Here is a 17,513-nt window from a genome sequence, read left to right as displayed (position 1 = left end):
ACAACTTAACACTGGATGAGTTTAAAGCATTTAAAGATCTGTGCTCTTGTAAAGAAGTAATAATTAAACAAGCTGATAAGGGAGGGGTAGTGGTGCTCATGGAACATGACAAATATTTAGATACTATGTCCTGTTTGCTGGGGGATGTTACTGCTTTTAAACGCATCACTGGTATGGATGTAAAAAAATGTATATCGTATGTTAATATGGTCATTTATGACTTACAGCTGCAGGGTCAGATAGATCTTGAGTTATTTAATTATTTAACAGTTCCTTGTCCTGTGACACCTCGCCTATATGGAATACCTAAGATCCATAAGTCAATCACAGATCCACCTATGAGACCTATTGTCTCAGGAGCAGGTTGGGTGACTAAACCCCTGTCAGTTTATTTACATGGTCAGTTACAACCTTTTTTGAATAATTGTGATTCAGTTTTACGTGACACATTTGATTTCTTACAGAAGTTATGAGTAAGCTATGACACTGAGAAGGAACAAATGATTAATAATGAGTATTATCTGGTAACTTTGGACATTGTCTCTCTTTTCACGGTCATCCCAAATGATGATGGGATTGACCTTTTGAGAGATTTTTTGATTTCATGTCCTAACCCTGATTATGGTAAAATAGAAACATGGTGTAGCCTTTTAGATGTGGTTTTAAAGAATAATGTTTTCCTCTTTAATGAACTTACGTATCTTCAGCTCACTGGTGTGGCTATGGGTACTTCCATAGCCAACACCTATGCCAACCTAGTGCTCTACCAGTGGGAAAGTAAGCATATTTTGAGTGATCTAAACCCTTATAGACAACACATTAGATTTTTCCAACGCTTTGTAGACGATTGTTTCTTACTTTGGAAGGGCAGTTTGGATATATTGAATATGTTCTTAGACTATTTGAATAGAGCTTCTTCCTTTTTAAAGTTTAAAATGAGCTGTTCCAAGACTGAAATTGTGTTTTTGGATGTAGAAATTATATTTAAGGATGGACATATGAATACAAAGTCACATAGAAAGGATGTGTGTGCTGGTAGATACACCCACTTTCACAGCATGCATGCACCACACATCTTTAAAGGTATTGTGAGATCCCAGTTAGGAAGGTTGAGTAGGCTTAACACTGATGATTGTTGTTTTGAGTTACAATTAAAGGATATGTTAGCGGATTTTTCTGCCAGTGGATATGATAACATCTTACTTTCTGTGGAGAAAGAGAAAGTGATGCAGGAGAGGAAGACTAAATTTGCTCCTACCTTCCTATCTGACCCACTGGAGTCAGATGCCTTACCTTTGAACAGCACGAATGTGCGTATGGATGTGATCAGATATGTGACTGCATATAGTCTTACAACACCATCCATAAAGCAAATAATATTTAAGAACTGGTTGATACTAATGGCTTCAAATGAACTAAAGGCCTTATTGGGTGATAGACCTTTATTTGCCTATAGGAATATGAGAACCTTAAAAAATTCCTTATGTTATAAGGATTTTTCTACCAACACTGTGAAAACGCTCTCCTCTAAGTATGGTACATGTAAGTGCCACAATTGTTCATGCTGTGGGGATATTTTTGACACAGGGAGTGACCTTTTTGTTCATCCAGTAACAGGCAAAACTTTTAAATTTTATGTTTCAGCTACCTGTCACACAACACATATAGTGTATTTGGCTACCTGTGTGTTATGCAAATCTTTTTATGTAGGCAAAACCACTCGTAAGTTGAAAGAGAGGATTGCATAGCATAAGTCTGAAATTAGAAGATGTGTTGAAACAAATGCTTTATATAAGCACATGTTAGATTGTGGACAAGATCATGTTTTTAAATTCAGGGTTATTGACATTGTTTTCCCCTCCCCAAGAGGTGGCGATATAAATAAATTCTTAGAAATTAAAGAGTATGAGTGGATTTTAAGGTTTGCTGGTGATCGTTCTCCTGGCTTGAACAGTACGCTGAGCCTTAAACCAATTTTGGTTAAGCTCAGTAGACTGAATTTATAATTATGTATATTGTTTTATTTTATAATGTGAATTTTATGTGTAACTTTGGCTATTAATCATAATAGCAAGCTGAATTTTAAATTATTTTGTTATGTACTATAGAATTATTACTATTTGTATTGTTTTAACCTTGTTTTATTCAGTGATACTTATGGTCATGTGATTTTTGGGCTGCTGACCACATGACTATTTTGGGCCTGTATATAAGTTGAAAGAAATTTTATAAGTTTGTAGTATTGAAGAAGGATTATGGCCGAAAGCTCTGCTGTGTTTTGTCATTAAAGTGTTTTTCCCTTTTGGATTGACACGACGTACCACATGTGTCCCAACATGGGGAGAGTGGGCAGTGTGTAGGAGTGTGTTCATATCCCACCTGCATCCACCTGCACCCACAGTAAGGATGAGTGCTGTAGAGTAGTGGCAGGTGGGGGAACTATGGGTATGCGATTATGGGGCTAGGCATGCAGGTGTTGGCTGGCAGACATGTATTAGGACCGTCCCGTGGGTGTAAGTAATATTCCGATGTGGGTATAGCAGACGCCCATACCTCCCAAACTGTAAGAGCACATCTACTGGACAGTCCACAAACCATTGGGGGAATAAATAGGGACCATATTATTGAACTGTCCCCGATTACCTGGGACGTCAGTGATTACGAATCAGAATCTTAACACAGTCCCAACTAAACCATCCTAGCACTAGTGATATTAGGAGGAAAGGTGGTGGAATACACGTAATGAATAATGACAACATGTAAGAGCATAAACTGCATGCACCTCAGACAATGTGTATGAATACATATGTTCTCTGTGTCCGTCAATGTGTCAGGTTAATAGCACCAACCTTCTAAATGTGTCCCTGAGGTCATTATGCAGTGTCCCTGATTCAGTGTTTATTCTTCCCCATTCATATGAGAGGTCTGATAGCAAGAGAAAGTGCATGTTCCGCCGACTACCTTAGAAAGTTGATAGAATAATAGGTTTGGGGTTACCACCTGTCCACCTTTATGAGGCACACTCCCCTGAGGACAGTTGTGTCCTGCATAATAACTGTAATTAAGGCAAATGTCCTGTGATTTAGGGCAAAGATTACCTATATTGTCTGTAGTAGTAGCATAAAACAATTATGTTCCTCTGAAACACCTAAATGTTATAGGTAACAGTATAAGCAGCTATAATGCTACAAGAGTAACCTTTTATTTAGGCAAAACAGTGACGTACCCCCCTTTCTACTGGCTGTGGGTGTGTTGCCCTGCAAAGTCTGACATCTCTACATACAGGTCCTATAGGGTTGCCACCTTTCCAAATGGCCAGAGTGGGACATGTTTCGTAGAAATGTCAGACATTTCAGGACTAAACATACCTACAGCCATGCATAGTACAGGATTACACATATGCACAAATAAAAGCTTAATCTAGTTGCATTTGAATTGCTTATGCTACTTCACATAACATATAGAAGTGTCATATATAAAATAACTGTTGTACGCAATTATTAATGAAACGTAAAATATAATAATGTCCTGTAATCTGGACATGTGCTATGTCTTGATTATTTTCGCACTGTCCCTCGCAAAGTGGGACAGGTGGTAACCCTAAAGTCCTACCTTGGTCAATTGAGAAGGTGGCAAACCTATAATAGGTATGCGGTATCATGACCCATCCGATGGATGTGGCTACCACAACCCAACTACTCATTTGTAATGCAGGGTCTTGGTTCCCATGTATCAGCCAGATGGGAGCAGAGTGTATGCGGAACACACAAATATGATTAATTCACTGGACAGGCTGCTGATTCCATACAGTCAAATGCCATGCCGTCGCCTAATGGGCAGCCATTCCTGATACTGTAGTCATGTAGTCTGATGTGATAGGCATTACCAGGTGGGAGTAGATTGTAAGAGGAACACACAATTATGAATGATTCACTGGACAGGTCGCTGATTCCATACAGTCGAACACCATGCGGTCACCTAATGGGCAGCCATTCCTGATATTGTAGTCAGGAGTGGCCTTAGGTCAACTGGTGCCCTAGGCAGAGGGCACAATGGCACCCCCACCACACCACCCAGTGCCCCCATCCTGGTGTACCTACACCACATAAATACTGGTAAAGTGCCCCCACTAAAGTGGCTCCCTAGGCGGCCGCTTAATTGGCCTATATCTAAGGCCGGCTATGACTGTAGTCTTGTAGTTCGATGTGATAGGCATCACAAGGTATACCTAAGAGGAACACATGAATATGAATGATTCTCCAGACAGGCAGCTGATTCCTTACAGTCGAACGCCATGTCATCACCTAATAGGCAGCCATTTCCAATACTGTATTCATGTATTCCGATGTAATAGGCATCACAAGGTGGGAGCACATTGTATGAGGTACACACAAATATGATTGTGTCACTGGACAGGCCGCTGATTCCGTACAGTCGAACGCGATGCCGTCGCTTAATGGGTGGCCAGTCCTGATACTGGAGTCATGTAGTATGATGTAATAGGCATCACAAGGTAATATTGTGGTCCTCGCTCACACCCAGGGGTGTGAGTGACAGATGCAAGCACCAATGCCGGTGCATTAGCAAGTGCGGGATTGAGCAGGTGTAAGCGTGTTTGGCTACCAGTATGCGAGTATTGCATTGGTTAAGCAATGTAGAGGCTAATCGAGCATAAGAGGCTGTAACCAGAGGATATCATACAGTGCAGTCATTCAACAGTATAGGAATGTATCCCATCATGTAGATGTGCATGTGAGTGTTTATGTCTAGCATATAGGTACATACATATATAGAGATGTATCAGGGAAATACCATGTGGCAACAAAGCATTACAAATGAATGAAATGGGAAGCACCAGCGACTCCTGTATTATGTAGTGGTGTTGCTCTTTGTGATCACAAGACTCCCTCAGACAGACATGCGTCAGTCATACACACAAATAGTTGTACATTGGCTGTATACATCACTCTGTGCATGTAATGCACATTAACACAACAGTACCTGTCCAATCATTATGTGTGAACAGTACTCCTGCAATGTGCTGTGTGCAACATCATCATCATGAAAAAGGTAAATGGGGTAACCATAGAGGGACCGGTTGTGTTTTGTATACAATGGGGTTGTCCTCCTCATGTGTACCTGGACCATGTAGGAGTGATGTGCCTACCAGGACCATGCACCTGAGGGACAGTAGAGAGGATAACAGTAGTATGTTATGATGCATATTACAAGGGTTTCATGTGTCCAGTGGGCAAGTGTGTGTAATGGACAGCTATGTATAAGACAGATGGTGTCCTAGGAGTCGAATGACCTTATGTGTCCATAGGTGAGGGTCAGATGTTGGGGAAGGAGTGTAGGTATGGCCGTGGAGGATAGGTAGGAGCACAGAAATGACAGCATACAGGGTTGGTATATGACACATATGGCTTAGTGATAGACAACAGCATACAGGATTACTTACAACAGTATGCATAGATATCACCAGCAACCCAACACAACATATGGTATACATTTGCAGAGGGAGCACAACACATGCTTATATACCGCATGGCAACTGTACAATGTGTAGTAGACATTTGACCACAGCTATGAACAGTTGCCCATCATTGGCTTGTCACTGGGAATCCCACACAGTGTCAGTCATGCCACTGTCTCATGTGACACATGTCCAGTCAGGAATGCAATGGCAGTAATACATCCTTATCATTATGTACTGTCTGCAATCCCCACACCATGCTTCTGCTGTGCACAGAAGTGTGTTCAGTGTGTAATACAGGAAACAAATGGTTGCACACACTGACCTGTTCACAGATGGCCCTACAGATGGGGTTCCCTCATGAACAGAGTACTGTCATGTCTGTATTTTAACATGCAGAATTGCCATTACCACACACATGTTAAACAGGCAGTAGTCTGAATGCTTCATAGCTACACTTACATGCTGTAGTTGTGTGGCACATCACCCTCCTGTCAGTAGGCTATTTCCCATTGTGGAAAATGATTGAGGTACATCCAGATATCATCTGCATGTCAGAACACCACATCCAGGTACCACTCACAGCGACTGTCATGGCCAGATAATAACATCTTTCCCTAGATAGTGTACTGTGTTTATCATGTAGATGGCTATGGGAACACCATTACAGCTGTACCACACACAATCAGCTAGAGGAGGACTGCAATAGGTGCAGAGGCCATCACCTGACCATTTCCATCTGTTACAATACACATGCTGCTGCTGTGCAGGTGTACACATTCACATCCCCCAGAGAGTGTGTGTGTGTGTGGGACAGGCAATGTACACCAGGTAAGGGCTTGGAGACTTAACCATACGCATCATCTGCCACACGCTGAATAGTACAGGGGCAAACCCCTGACTACTCATTACTATTACATGTGCATGACGTCACTACATGTGCCACAGAGGCGGCATGTTGCAGTGCTGTAAGAACATGTGTGTAGGTGAGTGAGTGCCATCTGCAACAGATATGGTAGACATACATTAGGTGTGGAATACGTCAGTCCACGTGAACGGATGCCATTGTCACCACAACCACACTCTAATGGACACGCATTGACACCTTTGCCAGGGCAGCAAATACACAATGTAATTACTTAGTTTGCCACACCACAGTAATGTACAGGACCGCATGCACCACAGGGGATATCTGGAGGTTCTATGGGCTAGGGCATGTGAAAGTGCTTGATAACTGTTGGTATGCCAACAAGGTTTATACTGGGAGTGACTGTGGTTGAGAGCATCACAACCTACATGCAGACACAGGGTGCCAGTACTGTCATGCAGGTATGCATTGCTCCATGGGTGTGTAGTGTTTGGCTGTGCAAGATGGCTGTACAAGGCTGGGTGAGGGGTAATTCTTGCCATCACATCACCTGACAATGGTGTGCAGTGCAGGAGTGTAGTGTCTGCAATGTCCCACACAGATGAGTACTGCATTATCTGGCCTGACATCCTGATTACCAATGTGTAGGGCCATAGCTTTGCAATGCATGCCATGTCTGTGTTTGATAGCCCTTCACATGGACATTACCTGGGATGTGCATGTCCCACAATACTGTACAGTGATATGTACAGGTGAACCTGATTTGGCAGACACATGTAGTGTACACAGCCTATTATACCCCAATATGCAAATACTAGCCTGGTGTGGTGAAACCTGCTTATAGTGAGTAGGTCGGCCATGCACCTGCATGAATAGAATGGACAGGTATTCCATGGTGTCAGTAGCATGGGTCTATACAGGGCACATGTGTACAGCATTGTCTGGCCTTAGTGGATCACATATGATGGCACCACATATGTTGCAGCCATTCAGTGTGGAACATAGTGAAGGCACAATGTCTGCATATATGTGCCTATTGCACTGCTGTACAGAGTGCCATCTCCTCTGCAGGCCACTGCGGTCACACCATGCCTACTATCTGTCCTCAATGTGCATGTTACTAGCAACATAGTGGGATATCCTAGGCAAGGTTGTATGTGCATGGCTCATGGGTGCGGGACATACACCGGGTACTAGTAGGGCTGCATACTTAGTTCATCGGCCCTTTTGCCAGATGTATGGGTATGGCTTGCCAACACTGTGCTATGGCTGACTGACAGCTGTACTCCTTGTGAGGTGGCCAATGTGTCATAAGATGGATACTATATAGGAAAACTACAAAACCCACTCCCAAACATGTCCATTGGTAAGACAATCAAGGCCACCTCTATACAGGCTCTGACAGACAAACACACACTTGCCATGTCCTGTATACAAACCCCTACTGTATCACACTGCAGCAACACGCATTTAGGGCATGCACTACAGCGAATACTACAAAGCATTGTACTTGTCTCACACACACACACACACACACACACACACACACACACACTGTTGGCATGTCTGGGATTAGAACACTGACCTAACAACTTTACTACACTACAGCATTATACAGTTAAACAATGCGCTACCGAGATTACTGGGACACAGCACTCCCAGAGGTGTATTTGTAGATGGGTGACATCATCAGCCTTGATAACGGTGGGTATAAGAAATGTATGGAGCGTGAGCAGTATAAAAACATTACTCAGTCCTCACACAAATAGACAGACACACACACACACACACACACACACACACACACACACACACACACACACTGCAAGTGTGGGACTAGAACACCGACCTAACTACTTTATTACACTACAGCATTACACAGTTACAGAATGCACTACCGAGATTACTGGGACACAGCACTCCCAGATGTGTATTTGTAGATGGGTGACATCATCGGCCTTGCAAATGGTGGGTATAAGAAATGTATGGAGTGTGAACAGTATAAAAGCATTACTCAGTCCTCAGGCAAACGGACATGCACACACACACAAACACACACACACACACACACACACACACACACACACACACACACACACACACACACACACACACACACACACACATATGCCAGTGGCGGGTACAGAACACCTGCCGATTTACAGATTACTATTACAATACTACATACTTACGAATCGCGCCACACAGACAGCGCATGTCAAGGCTGTCATTATGACTGTCTGGGAATGCAGACATCAACAGGGATGCTGGCAGTTAAGATGTACATACCTGTGGACTTGCATGTTTAAAGTAGGAATCCAACCTGACCTGGAGTATGCCCATCTGTGGAATGGCTGATTAGTACCACTATACAGGGTTACAATGGCCATGCCCATACACAGAGGCACATAACCAGCACAAGGTGTCACTGGGCATGCTCACACACTTAGTAGCACAGGGCTGTTAGGAATGCACTATGTGTCCATCTACACAAGGATATACTGGGCATGCTCATACACTTAATAGCACAGGGGACATGCTCACACACTTACTAGCACAGGGCTGGTCGGAATGCACTACTATGTGTCCATCTACACAATGATATACTGGGCATGCTCATACTCCTAGTAGCACAGGGCTGACTGGGATGCACTCTGATGCTAAACACAGAGGGCCACAGTGGCCATGCTATTACAGGTAGACATAAAGAACACATTGTAATGGGCACTGGTGTTGGTAGTTGTCATTGTTAGTGGGAACGCTGCTCTAAATATATTTGACACCGGTCTTTTACACAACATCAGCTGTCATTCTGTGATGACATGGCTGACAGTAGGCAGGCCTTTGTCACATATCACATGCATCCATGATACAAGGGAGTGTGGATATTACCCAAGTCGCATCTGCCCACACAGTGCCATTCCAAGGCAAATGTCCTAAGCAAAGGTTAACTCCCATACACCTACAGGACAACTGCATTGTTTTCTTATGCTAACCAGTGCTAGATGTGTAGTGTCCATATTCACAGCTACTGACTGTAGATCCAACAATGGGGAGTACTGACATATGTGCAGTGAGGAACACCAGGCTGATGTCTCTGTAGTGCACAATAGCACTACCACCATATACCTCAGAACCTAGCACTACCACCATATACCTCAGAACCAGACATGTGAGCTATAACACAGGTACGTACCACTCCAGGTGGTGTACCCACATACTTAAAGGTCACTCGCATGTACTGTCCGGTCCCCTATGAACGGCATCACAGATGAGCCACATGCAGGACACAATGTCACATGCTGCATTCTAGGATGTAAACTGCAGACACCACCATGACCTCGGACCACCAAACACTCAACCATACATGTATGACATAGACGAGTATACCACCATGTGACCCTTGCCCTATGTACTGTACTAAGCTCTACATCAACTGTAGAGAGTACACATGTACTGACACAGTTGCATCATGTGTTATGCAATGCATTGATGCCACTGTCTGTGACCAGGTCAGCTGTACACATACCAGGGGACCTCAGTACTTTCCACCATTAGCAGATGTCTGTTACTGTACACCAGTACACACCCTTATGTATGGATAAGACATGCATGTACCTGCCCTGGGTATGTATATGCCACACACACAACATACCTGTAAATAGCATAGCTGTTGTAGTCCCTTGTGCAAACAGGTGGCTACAACCATTACACACATGCACATGGAATGTAGGTCCATGGCTGCTGAATGCTAACAGTACATAAGGTGTGATATCAATGCTGACAGAGGTAACATCCCCTTTGTACTGGTCACCCATCATATCATACAACAGTCCATGTATCATGTATGTCATTACACATAACCACCAATTGCAATGCCTACAAACATGACCAAATGTCAGGATTGTAGGACCTACACACCTGGACACATAGTGTTGTGCATTCAGATAATATGTGTGTGCAGTTGCTGATGTATGCAGGTGGCATGTATCCTAGTACATCATGCAGCTGCAATGCATCCTCAACATTGCCAACTGTATATGGTGATATGCTGAATATACAGAAAGATGTACCACAGGTATGAACAGATGTGTTGAAATAACTAAGTGGTGGGGCATCTTTGCAGATGGATGTTTGATGTGGACAGCTCACAGGTGTGTCACAAGCAGTCCTACAATACCCTGTGTAACCAGTAAGCAATGGTTTTGTTAATTGAAGGAAATAACACACAACTTAGACAGCAGTCAGGGTAACAGCGAAGGTAAATCACCTGACACCTGTTAATAGATATGACGTCCCTAGTGCATATATCAGCACTGTTGGAACAGGAAGCATCAGTACAGTTTGTAACGCATGCAGTACTGCTGCACATCTGACATACATAACATGAGCTAGGCAGGTCTGTGATTCACAGTACTGGCATGTGTGGTTGCGTGTGTGTCCATATATGTCAGGTATTGTGGGGAATACATCTCAATTGTTACTCACTCTCCTGTACACTAGTGTACACATCTGTACAGACTGCAATATAGAAAGCAGGACATAGGCAGGGGCGTGTATCTCACACATGTGAGGAATCTGTTTGTGCATGACATAGGTGTATTAATTACTGAATGCCTCAGTGGTGTGAGGATGTATGTTACCATACTGAACTGGTAAGACCCCTTCCACCATCCAGGTGATGCATTCTACTATCCATGTTGATGTCCCCGATCTTAGGCCGTACTGACTACTTGTACATGTGTATTCTCTGTGGCACATCATATAGGTGCACAGTACTGTAATGATGATTTGCACATAGGCAGGGGTCCTCAGCACACCAGTTGTAACTGTGTGCGAGTGTGTGTTATTGTGTTGGTGAAGCTGTGAGTGTGTGTGTGCATGTGACACAGTGTCACTGAATACATGTGTGTCAATACCTGAGTGTGTGGCTGCAGTTGTGTGTTGGCATCCTGTCATGGGAACATGTATTACTGATTCCCATTGAGGCATCACACTTCCCACTGGCCTCTACCCTTGTAATCAGCTAGACTACTCTTTTACCTCACCACTCCATGTAACTGTACCTGTGATGTCACCCTTTATGGATGTCATGTCTGTGGCCACAGTAGCTTAATACACAGCTATAATGCTCTTGGAGCAGTAGACGTGTTTGTAATGTGAGACATTCTCACTGGTATGTGGCAGCTACACAGTGCATGCTGGTATATTCATACATACCTGTGAGTAGTCCACATTGACATATGGGGCACTTAACTGCAAACAATGACATCCACCAGCATGTGCAAGTAGACCTGAAGAAGGACAGCAGAACATCATGACCAACATGCATTTACTGTTGTTACACAAGACACATACTGTTAACAGTATTGTACACCTGTACTACATGGTATATCTGCTGCCTGTCAACAGTCCTCAACATTTGTAAACTACACATATCATCCTAGTCTGTTCACCCTGTGCATCAGACCAAATGAGCATGTCCCTGCACTGATGGTGTGGATGTCAGGGATGCAGCACAGGCATCATCATATGCACAGGATGTTAATGTTTGCTGGGGGCCTAGGCTGCACTGTTGTTACACAAGACACATACTGTTAACAGTATTGTACACCGGTACTACATGGTATATCTGCTGCCTGTCAACATTCTTTAACATTTGTAAACTACATGTATCATCCTAGTCTGTTCACCCTGTGCATCAGACCATATGAGCATGTCCCTGCACTGATGGTGTGGATGTCAGGGATGTGGCACAGACATCATCATATGCACAGGGTGTTAATGTTTGCCAGAGGCCTAGGCTGTATCATTGGATGACATCATGTGTGTGGGTTTGGGCCTTTGATCTAATTGGGCATGTGTAGATGTTATGCATGTGTGTGTTTTGCGGTGCCCTACATATGCATCCAGTGTGTTCATGTCTGCACACAGTTCTGCCATGTGTCTGGCCTACACAGGGGTATTATTGACAGTTTCAGACTGTACAGGCAAGATTTTACAGTTCACAGTGTCCGGCCCTGGACATGTGACTTGTGCCTGCCAGGAGATGCACAGGCACTACCAGACAGAGGTGCAGATTAGCTACTGTCTGATGTCACTTGTCCACTGTAACCGTGTCCCTGTTGGGACCATCCCGGGCCATGTGCACGTGGCCTGCTGTGTCATGGTGTGGACAGCACAGCACCAGATGCACTGCTGCTGCTACCACCACTATGGGAGCAGGCATGTGAGTTAGCTCATACACGTAGACCTGACACAGGTGATATAGCAGGCCTACGTCCACGTGCCCAATGTCTCACTCCTACCAGATGTTCCAACACAGTCAGCTCATGGTCGCAGATTGTCATGCCGCATTCAAGGACTCCAACCATGTCACCCAACCGTCTATCCAAAGCATCAGCAGTCTGCTGCTGAGCATTTACCATTGCCTGGATGCTGTTGTTTAATGAATGGATAACAGCCCTCTATAGCCTCTGATCTTCTCTGTTGCTCCATTCAGAATGTGCCTGCGCCTCCATTACAGCCTGAAACATGTGTCTGGTGACACCAGCTGCTGCGCTTTGTCAAGTAGGAGCATGTTGGCCAGAGGTCCTCCTATGAGCAGCACTGGCCAAGTGCCTGTATGGGGCACCACCAGTAGTTTGGCTGATACCATGGTGTGCAGGCCCACCTTCCATAGCCCCCACACTTTCCTGTTCAAAGCTACCACGTGTCAACTGTCCTTCCTCTATGGTCAATGGTGATGGGGTATGTGCAGGTATGGGATCTGTGTGCGGGGATGAGGTGGATATAGATGGAATGGCAACCAATGGCACAGTTTCAGCCCCTAACAACTCTGCCTGTGTCCCAGTCATACGTTCATCATCACTGCTAGAGTCTGTGGGGACATTAACATCTGATGTACCGCAGGAGGGCAATGCACCTACATCACCTGTGAGGGCAGACAAGAACTGTACATAACAATATATACAATAGACACACACACACGCATGTGATATGACAGGAGGCATGCAACATGCAACATGCATGTGTACTCCCTATTGCCAAAGCAATACTCTCTGCTGCTTCAACTCCTTTCGAAGAAAAGTATACCCAAGAGACTTTAAAAGAACTTAAACTTTCTCGCCCTGAATCTTTCCCCCTGTGTTTTTGCCTGGGTGGATATTTGGACCTAACTAGAGCTGTACTCCCTTTTGCCAAAGCAATACTCTGTGCTGCTTCAACTCCTTTCGAAGAAAAGTATACCCAAGAGACTCTAAAAGAATTTAAAGTACATTCATCTGTAAGCTAGAACTACTGTACTCTTGCTCTCCTAGCAGTAGCAGTATACTCCCTGTCAGGATTGCCAGCAGCCTAACCCACTCAACTCTACTCCTCTATCTTCCATATACCTCTCACTGTTCTTTGTTACTATTGCTCCCTTCTCCCTCCATCCCATCAGCCCAAGTATTCCCTGGTGAGCCATTGCATTCCTACATTGTCCACTAGAGAACATCCCTTCTCCATTGATTTTGAGCTTAAAACCTTAACTTACAACTCTCCTTTGTGCTAGGATAAGAAGTGAACCTAACAACTCTCTCCTTCTGTCTCACAGTTCCCACATCTCTGTCCCTCACTCTTCCCCTAATACCTTTAGCCCACTCCTCACACCTTGTCCAGACCCTCTCCACTTACCTTCTACTACTTACACTTCACTAATACTGCTCCTCTGATAGTCTCTCGCTCCTCTTCTGCTCTTGGGCTCAGCTACCTTGTATTACTCTGCACTCTATTTCCTTTATTCTCCCTTCTCTCTCCATCTTACCTATTATTTATTCCCACCTACAAATTCTGTGCTCTTCTACTACATCTCCACCACTTGATCCCCTTGTGTATGCCTCTCTTCTCTCTCTCTCCCTCCCTCTCTCTATCTCTCATCAACTTTACATATCCTGCCCTTTCCTTACTCCTCTACATTTTCTAGCCTCCCTCCTTTGCTCTTTCTTCACTCCCTGGTCTGTTCCATTTTCAGCTGTTAAATTGCAACCCCCCCCATACAGTAGTCATATAGCTCGTCCTCTCTGTTCCTGCCAGTATCTTACTCCTGCTCCTCCCCCCGCCCCATTCATTCCCAGAAAGTGATAAAGGTCCTCCATCCCTGGGCGCCATTTTTAATCTCGCCCGTTCCTGGCTGCTGTGCATCCTCGGCTGTGAGCGTGTCGCTCTGTAAGTAGAGACTGTTTATAAGAGGGCTACTGCATTTTATTGTAAAAGTCCTCGAACTTTATTAACTAGCTTGTCCTGTTGTGTCAGACTTGCTTTAGCCTGTCTTGTTGTCGTCAATTAATATGCTGGTCTCTCGCATATATCTCAGTTACATTGCTGTTTGATTATTGTGTTGCACTATGACGGCTGTATGCATGAACCTGCAAATGTTTTATTAAGCGACTGCCTTCCCAGTTGAAGCGTTATCTTTGGTGCCTTGATTTGTCTGTAAATGTTTTTTCTCAAATAGCGACTGCCTTCCCAGGTAAAGTGCTATCTTTGCTGCCTTGATTTACCAGTTTGTCCGAAGGCTGTATAGATAACACTACTAGATGTTTTTACCATTTTTTCAAAGGCTGTATGTTAGATGTTAGATAGCGACTGTCTGTAAATGTTTTTTTCGATAGCGACTGCCTTCCCAGGTAAAGCGCTATCTTTGTTGCCTTGATTTACCTGTTTGTTCGAAGGCTGTATAGATTAAACTACTAGATGCTTTCATCAGTTTGTTCGAAGGCTGTATAGATAAAACTTTAAAACCTTTATATTAGGCTACAAGTACTCAGCCTTTCTAACTGGAGCGTACTATCCATATACCTTATGACTTCATGAGAGGTTTCTCCATAGATAAACGATAGCGTCAGCTTCTTACCATGTGCTATCTTTTCTAGTTTAACCAGTTAAAGCCCCCATATTGTGCTAGGAGTGCTTGATTATCCAGATTAACACTGCTGTAGGGAATTAGGTTTATGTTCCATCTAATTGTGATAGTTTAAGTCTAGCTATTTCTCCTTTTAATTGGAACTATTCTGTACTGCACTTGAGCCACTGTATATGATCACAAATACTGTTGTAAACTAAACAGTTACATGTTGTTTGAATCTAGATAGTGCTTTATTAGTGTGTGATACCACATGTGCTACTTTTAATCTACTGGCGACGGTTTTTACAAGCAATGTGCTTCCCTCCACGTGCTCTGTGAAACACTGTTGTGAGGCACTGTGTATCAGACCTTGCTCTGCTCATATTACTAGCTCTACTAGAATAATTAGTATATGTTTATGCCTTATCTAGTTCCACTGGCCTAATTTGAAGGTTTCTACTGCTTTTTTATGTCGACTGTATAATCACACTTAGTAGCTTCCTCCTTAATTAAGCTATAGTAGTAGATAAAGTGCATTTTAAATTGCTACTAACTGATTTTTGTTTTCCTGTCCATCTTTTTCTTTCCTCCAGCTTTCTTGCCCTGAATCTTTTCCCCCTGTGTTATTGCCTGGGTGGATATTTGGACCTAACTAGAGCTGTACTTCCTATTGCCAAAGCAATACTCTCTGCTGCTTCAACTCCTTTGAAGAAAAGTATACCCAAGAGACTCTAAAAGAACTTAAAGTACGTTCATCTGCTAAGCTAGAACTACTGTACTCTTGCTCTCCTAGCAGTAGCAGTATACTCCCTGTCAGGATTGCCAGCAGCCTAACCCACTCAACTCTACTCCTCTATCTTCCATATACCTCTCACTGTTCTTTGTTACTATTGCTCCCTTCTCCCTCCATCCCATCAGCCCAAGTATTCCCTGGTGAGCCATTGCATTCCTACATTGTCCACTAGAGAACATCCCTTCTCCATTGATTTTGAGCTTAAAACTTTAACTTACAACTCTCCTTTGTGCTAGGATAAGAAGTGAACCTAACAACTCTCTCCTTCTGTCTCACAGTTCCCACATCTCTGTCCCTCACTCTTCCCCTAATACCTTTAGCCCACTCCTCACACCTTGTCCAGACCCTCTCCACTTACCTTCTACTACTTACACTTCACTAATACTGCTCCTCTGATAGTCTCTCGCTCCTCTTCTGCTCTTGGGCTCAGCTACCTTGTATTACTCTGCACTCTATTTCCTTTATTCTCCCTTCTCTCTCCATCTTACCTATTATTTATTCCCACCTACAAATTCTGTGCTCTTCTACTACATCTCCACCACTTGATCCCCTTGTGTATGCCTCTCTTCTCTCTCTCTCCCTCCCTCTCTCTATCTCTCATCCACTTTACATATCCTGCCCTTTCCTTACTCCTCTACATTTTCTAGACTCCCTCCTTTGCTCTTTCTTCACTCCCTGGTCTGTTCCATTTTCAGCTGTTAAATTGCCCCCCCATACTGTAGTCGTATAGCTCGTCCTCTCTGTTCCTGCCAGTATCTTACTCCTGCTCCTCCCCCCACCCCATCCATTCCCAGAAAGTGATAAAGGTCCCTCCCCATCCCTGGGCGCCATTTTTAATCTCACTCGTTCCTGGCTGCTGTGCATCCTCGGCTGTAAGCGTGTCGCTCTGTAAGTAGAGACTGTTTATAAGAGGGCTACTGCATTTTATTGTAAAAGTCCTCGGAACTTTATAAACTAGCTTGTCCTGTTGTGTCAGACTTGCTTTAGCCTGTCTTGTTGTCGTCAATTAATATGCTGGTCTCTCGCATATATCTCAGTTACATTGCTGTTTGATTATTGTGTTGCACTATGACGGCTGTATGCATGAACCTGCAAATGTTTTATTAAGCGACTGCCTTCCCAGTTGAAGCGCCATCTTTGGTGCCTTGATTTGTCTGTAAATGTTTTTTTCTCAAATAGCGACTGCTTTCCCAGGTAAAGTGCTATCTTTGCTGCCTTGATTTACCAGTTTGTCCGAAGGCTGTATAGATAACACTACCAGATGTTTTTACCATTTTTTCAAAGGCTGTATGTTAGATGTTAGATAGCGACTGTCTGTAAATGTTTTTTTCGATAGCGACTGCCTTCCCAGGTAAAGCGCTATCTTTGTTGCCTTGATTTACCTGTTTGTTCGAAGGCTGTATAGATTAAACTACTAGATGCTTTCATCAGTTTGTTCGAAGGCTGTATAGATAAAACTTTAAAACCATTATATTAGGCTACAAGTACT

Source organism: Protopterus annectens, chromosome 5.part0 (assembly GCF_019279795.1).
Source record: "Protopterus annectens isolate FY-2018-M chromosome 5.part0, PAN1.0, whole genome shotgun sequence".
In the NCBI taxonomy this organism is placed as follows: Eukaryota; Metazoa; Chordata; order Ceratodontiformes; family Protopteridae; genus Protopterus; species Protopterus annectens.
Note: the sequence above shows the minus strand (reverse complement) of the source record.